The sequence below is a fragment of the Rhagoletis pomonella genome, unplaced genomic scaffold (genome assembly GCF_013731165.1).
Source record: "Rhagoletis pomonella isolate Grant_MI unplaced genomic scaffold, Rhpom_1.0 Rhpom_scaffold_00002, whole genome shotgun sequence".
NCBI lineage: Eukaryota > Metazoa > Arthropoda > Insecta > Diptera > Tephritidae > Rhagoletis > Rhagoletis pomonella.
The window spans coordinates 16,689,253-16,695,805 of NW_023458556.1; the positions used below are offsets into that span (position 1 = coordinate 16,689,253).

General features: G+C 37.5%; 1 protein-coding gene across 6 annotated transcripts in view; it reads left to right on the forward strand.

The window, feature by feature from the left end:
- The window catches only part of LOC118733155 (cytosolic purine 5'-nucleotidase), a 64,196-nt gene that overhangs the window by 54,568 nt on the left and 3,075 nt on the right, over positions 1 to 6,553 (forward strand). The gene's annotated exons all lie outside the window — the stretch shown is intronic.

Sequence of the window (6,553 nt, forward strand, 5' to 3'; positions counted from 1 at the left end):
ATCTTATATATGTACTACGAATGTAACAAGACTTTTCATATATGTATATGTATCTGTAAATGCAAAAAAAAAACTCGAACTTAAAATATTCGATTAACCGAAAATGAACGGTTAACCGAATAATCTAAAGTGAACGGTTATCCGAATAGCCGACAGCTTTCGACTACTCGAATATTGCTAACCGATTAACAGTAGTCGACTTCAGTCAGATTCGAATAATTCGGTTAATCGATTAACCGAATTGCCCGAGCTCTACTATGAAGGTTGTTGTTGTACTTATGCTGGATATTAGTTTGCTGCTACATTTTTGATGCCAAATTTTTTTCTTATTTCAAATTGATACGTTTCAGCAAGGCAACCTGTAAGCCTTTGCCTGTAGCCGCTATTAAGAAGAAAGCCTCTTTACTTACCAAACTAAATATTTTTGAGATAGAGCTAGTAACACTAATCCACTTAATCTATGCAATTTTGTGTTGTAAGCCAATATTATTACATATGTATGTATGTATGTATGCACATATGTACATACAAGTACTTTTGTAGATAGATAAATTGTTGTTTTTGTAGATCAACTAAATTGCTTATGGCGGCTGATGATAACCCCATCACATTTGCATTTCTAATTTTAAATATCAAAAACAATTTTGCACAGGCGTATACATAAATACATATATGTACATACATATGTGTGTGTAAATATTATGCCAGTAGATATTGGGCGCATCGTTCGATGGCTCGGTGAGTACTGCCTCGCGATTTAACGACTATTTCCCATAGCTCCCTATCCTTCTGTATATATGTAAGTACGTAATTTTGTATTTTTTTCTTTAACATGCGTTGCTCTAGGAAGAAGAAGTAATCTCATCCCACTCCAAAATGAGCAATCGGGGAGTAAGCACTGAAATATCATTCCACAAATCGCCTAAGCGAGTAATACGAAGGTACTCCTCGGAATAATTTCCCAGAAACCTTCCGCATTCCTCTTAAATGTGTACTTAATAATTGAACACTCCCAAAGAAGTAATCCCGCAAACCACTGTAGCGAGTCAAAAAAGAGCGCTTCTTCTCCCACATTACTTCTAATGGATTAATTTAATTTTTGATTTTTACATAATCTACAAGAGTGGGCGCTTGAGGTATTTGCAATAAAAAATTTTATAATTTTTGTTTAAGAACTTTGGTTCATCATAAAAGCTAGACAAATTTTAAGAAAAGTGTATTACTGTTCGGTGTAGCCACCTTAAGCGCGGATAATAGCATCGAGTCTGTCCGAGAATGCTTCACATACTGCTTAACTGCCTTTACCCCAATTCTTCCAAAATTTCTCTTCGAATATGTTCAGTTAATTTCAAGGCGAATTAATATAAGGTGATAGCAGGAGTACAAAAACAAAAATTTACATGTATTTTGTTTTTGCTTTGGCGGCATAAACTGTCAAAATCTGTAACAGTGTGTGTAGAAATTCAAACAAAATTTTTTAATTTGATATCAGAAGCCGTGCGGCGAAACACATACACAAAATCAGCTGAGCTAGTAACACCACCTTATATAAATTCGCCTTGGTTAATTTTTTTGTGTTTTATAAACCTGTCTATAGACAGTTTCCTTCGCCCTTCACTCACAATTTGATTTATTTTAACACATTTTTCATTGTATGCGCATTAATTGCTCGAATGCGGCCGACCCATGTGGTCGTTTTCCCAGAGTGGCCCAAATTAGTTTTATAAATCGTTTTTTTTTTTTTTTTTTTTTTGCAAGGCGACAAATCCAACCCTACCCTTAGGATTTTTTTGCTAATTAAATCTTTTATGAGCTGCTGAAATTGTGAATGCCGAATTAATTGCAAAGATGACCGCAACTTAATTAAGCGGCTGCTGTAATATATTATAATTATATACATACATACATACATATGTACTGTGCAGTAATTTTTTGATGTAGGCGTGTAAATATGTAGTAATTTTGTATCCTTCGTCTTTCTATTTACAGAATTTTTGTCAACCGGTCGCTGCACTTAGAGAATATCAAATTCTATGGCTTCGATATGGACTACACTCTGGCGGGTAAGTGTCTATGTCACTGATTAGATATTAATTGAAAACATGTGTATGTGCATTAACGTGGTCCAAAAAAAGAAATAATTCCACGCCCGCGCAGAGAACTGAAAAATAGCGAAAAAAGGAGACCCGTATTTTTTTTATAAGTTTTCCATATATTTCAATGGGGAGAATATATTTTTTCGTCGAATTGCTATAAAGTCGTTAAAAATAAATATTTTTTTTACCGAATAAATATAGTTCCGTTGTTCGTTTTCGGCTATATAATTTATGTAATAAGGACTACCTGAAAAAACTCCACACTCTCAATCTGAAATAACTAGACTTTGGGCTTCGATTTCATCCCTGATAAAATGGATATCCGCGTAGCTAGCCTGACATCAGCTAGTTCGTTCCCCATGCACATCCCATCAAGGGCTGAGTGGACTAAGAGCAGTGGTTGCAAGGAGGCAACGGTGAACTTTTACATGGATTAGCCGAAACTTGACGCAGGGTCGGCGGTGGTTTTTCCAGGGAGCTCTCCATCAACCTTAAATTTATGCTTCCAGACCTCTGTAGTGTTTTTCAGGCGGAGGTTGCTGCTATTAAGGAAGCAGTCGACTGGCTGCTCTATTGGGCACGCTGGCGGTAAGGAAGGTTGACATCTACACCAACAGTTAGGCAGCAATCAGAGCCTCAGGCTCACTTATGGTACGCTCGAAGCTTGTTTGGGAATGCCTTAACTCGCTTTCGATCGCGTCGGATTATTACCATGTTAGACTTATATGGGTGCCAGGGCATAGTGATATCGCCGGAAACTGTGCGGCAGATAAACTGGCCAGAGACGGCAGCCTTGAGGCAATATCGCCAAGAGAAGAGAAAGTGGAAGCTCCCTTGGCAACTTAAGGATTTTTTTTATGGAAATATGGGCATCGGGTCAACTCAGCGAACGCTGGGGGAAAACCAGAACTTGTGCTACTGCTAGGTCATTCTGACCGAAGGTGGAACTGGAACGGTCTAGGGATTATCTTAGGATCGCAAACCGGTTCTCTCGATGCTCAATGAGGAAAAATTCAAACCAAAAATTGTTTAATATTACCAAATTCAAACTTGAAAGGGAATCGAAATGATTTTTAATCGATTTTCAAAAAAGGAGGATCAGTTCGACGGAATATATATATATATATTTTTTTTTATGTATGTTACCGCATAACTTTGGACCACGTTAACCGATTTCGATAATTATTTTTGCATCGGAAGATAATGTCTCAGAGGTGGTCCCATACTAATCAGGTTAAGATCCGATCAGCGGATCATGAGATAGAGATATATATATATATATTTTTATATTAGAATTGAAGTCGGTTTTTTTTCCTAAAAATTATTTGTTGTTTAATATAAACAATGCCATTGTTGATATTTTCTACAATTATTAGGTGATATTAACCTCACTTTTTTAACGTTCTTCGCCGCTTGATTTTGTTCATCACGTCACGATGCTTTTTCGTAATTAAGAAGTAACAAAAACAAAACAAAAAAAAGTTACATGTTGCCTATGAGTGCAACCTGCTGGAAGCCAACATATGCGAGCAAGCATCTCTGCATGTTTACCTGCACCCGGACATACAAATATGTTATCAAACTTTTAACTTGAATCAAATTTCTCAATCGATGTATTTTCCATGACAAAATCATAAAATAAAAAGCCATGTTGCTTTTGGCTAAGTGTATGTTATTTAGGCTAAAAAGCACAAATATAGACGTTATGCTCATACCTAACAGTGACCATTTATACATATCGTCGTTTAAAGTAAAAAACCGCGTATCGTCATTCTGCAAAACCGCGTAACTGACATTGGCTGCCAAAAATTGGATTTGCTCACACAAGCTCTTGGCCCAATCCTTATCCATTCGTCCTGAAATATACTAGCCAGAAATGCGATTTTTTTATAAAAAAGAGAACCGTTTGAAGTATGGGTATTTTTAGTCTCTAGAAAATAATTTATGCAATTTCACATACGCGGTTTTGCGTTTTCTTGAAACGCGGTTTTGCATTTTGTTGATAGGCGGTTTTGTACATTAAACGACGATATATGCATATAAATAACTCAATTGTGAGGTATATGCTTAGGTAATTTACAGTGGTGTAATATTAAGTATTAAGTTGAAAATGTACTCGTATTTAGCGGCAACAGCATATAACATTTTGCAAATTTATTTCCATATCCTGGCCTAACCTGAAGCGATAACGAGCATAGTGAGGATCAAACCGTTATTTTTTGCGCTGCTATTGAAACATACACGTTTGTAGTCGACACTTTGCTCGCCGCTTCAGTATGTTTCCAGCCTTAACCATGGCGTTGAGAAATCGGTGGCGGCAATCAGCAACTACCTTTAAAATTAGCAAAATTTGTCTAGGAAAAAAGTAGATGTTTCAATAACCTATGTATGTATAATCAACTACAATTGATTTAAACCAATGTAAATATTGCCCCTTATACTTTCATTTAAATTCAATAAACTTTATTCCAATATATCTTCTTTTTTTTTCAGAATACAAATCGCCACAATATGAGCAACTTGGTTTCGATTTGGCCAAAGAGTGTCTGGTCAACGACGGCTATCCCAAAGAAATTCTGCAATTCGAATATGATCCCTCGTTTCCGGTGCGTGGCCTCTGGTTTGATACACTCTATGGCAATCTCTTGAAAGTGGACGCCTATGGCAATATATTGGTGTGTGTGCGGGGCTTCGAATTTCTTAAACAGTATGTGAAAACGAGATTTTTTTAAGCAATTTTATGAATTTTCTTACATTTCTTTTACTTTTAGTCACCAAGTTTATGAGTTGTATCCGAATAAATTTTTGAAACTGGATGAAAAGCGCGTCTACGTTTTGAATACACTATTCAATTTACCCGAAACCTATTTGTTGGCGTGTTTGGTTGATTTCTTCACTAATAGTTCGGAATATATAAGGTAAGTTGGAAGCAATACAAAGCGTGTTGCAATTGCAGTAAAGGCTAATGGCCACTTAAAGAAATTATTTGAAATGATTAGCTGCAAAAGTTGTGTTTTAAAACGATTACTCATTTTAAGCATGATTGATATTGCTGTAGCTCTTTATTGCTGTCCATTATTTCCGGTGGGTTTTATGTCTGCAACAGTCAAATAAATTTTTGAAATAATAAATTTGGATTTTCCTCATCAGATTGAATAAGTCGCACTACCGTCCGTTGCCTTGTTTAAAACTTCGCTTGGTTTTGAACAGCGGGGGTTGACCCTTCCCAGCTCGGAATAGCGTCGTTTAAGTTTTTTAGACATTGCGTTGTAGACGCAGCTTCTTCTTTTCACGCTATCAAAAGCGGCTTTAGAATCGACAAATAATGCACCATGAAAATCCGGTGGACTTTACATATCAGGTCTGAAGTCACATTAATAAGGTCCAGTGGGTTTATGAAGGTGTTCGTCTTTCACACAATATCGTTGTTGTTGTTGTAACAGCATAAAAATGTTGCTGGGGTGACAGTCCTTGGCCAGATATACATCTGGATCGCACACAATATCGTCGTTGAAAGTATTATCGTAATACTAGAAAGGCATAACCCGCGATAGTTAGCGCAAGTAGCAGGAGCTTAATTCATGTATTCTCCAACCCAAATTGCGCTTAATACCTGGGCCACATGCCCTACCAACTCTTCGCCACCGCTTTTGGAAAGCTCTGCCGGTATACCGTCAGATCCGAATTTTCGCTGCGCTCACCTCGCCTTGATCGAGTATAGGGACGTGAGTTTCGTTCCTATGCATTGCTATGGGTTCTTCCTCGAAAGCGGTGAGAAGTGTTGCCTGCTTATCTCAAGTGTACTCTGAACGTCTTTTACCCTATTTCCGTCTTGGTATTCGCAGAAACTCGTTCCGGTCTTAAAACTATTTGTTTGCTGCCTTTTTCTCCATTAGAATTTTCGAGCCCGTTCCTGCCTGCCCGCATCTCAGGCTCTTCACACTCACGCTTTCCTGCCTTTCTTTCTCTTAAAAATTCGTTTATCTTCCCTCCTTTACTCCCGGTACTGCTCAACTTTCGCATTGCTGCCTGTCTTGTACGTGGGGTGGCTTTATGCGTACGTGTCTATTATCGTTCGGGAGTCTTCAACTGGGATGAAGAAAGCCTTTTGGGCCAAAGTTGTTTGGATTTACGTGTCGTGCGCTGCCTGCCTTGGGCATAATGATCGCTTTAAGTTATTTAACCGGATTACTGTTATCTAAGCTCATCATCGACACTCTCCAATAAGCATCTCAACTGAATCTCCACTTTAAAAACAAACAAAAAATCAACAAAAATTGGACTGTTTTGTAATAGATAATTTCTGGTTTTCAACTTGAGAGAACGGACTTCATTTCCGAGCTCAGCGTGTCTCGTTCTTAGATCCTGTGTAATTGAAAAAATATGTATATGAATTTTGATTTGTAGTGTTCTCCAAACACCTTCAGTAAGTCCCCTTTCAGACACGGCAAGTCTTG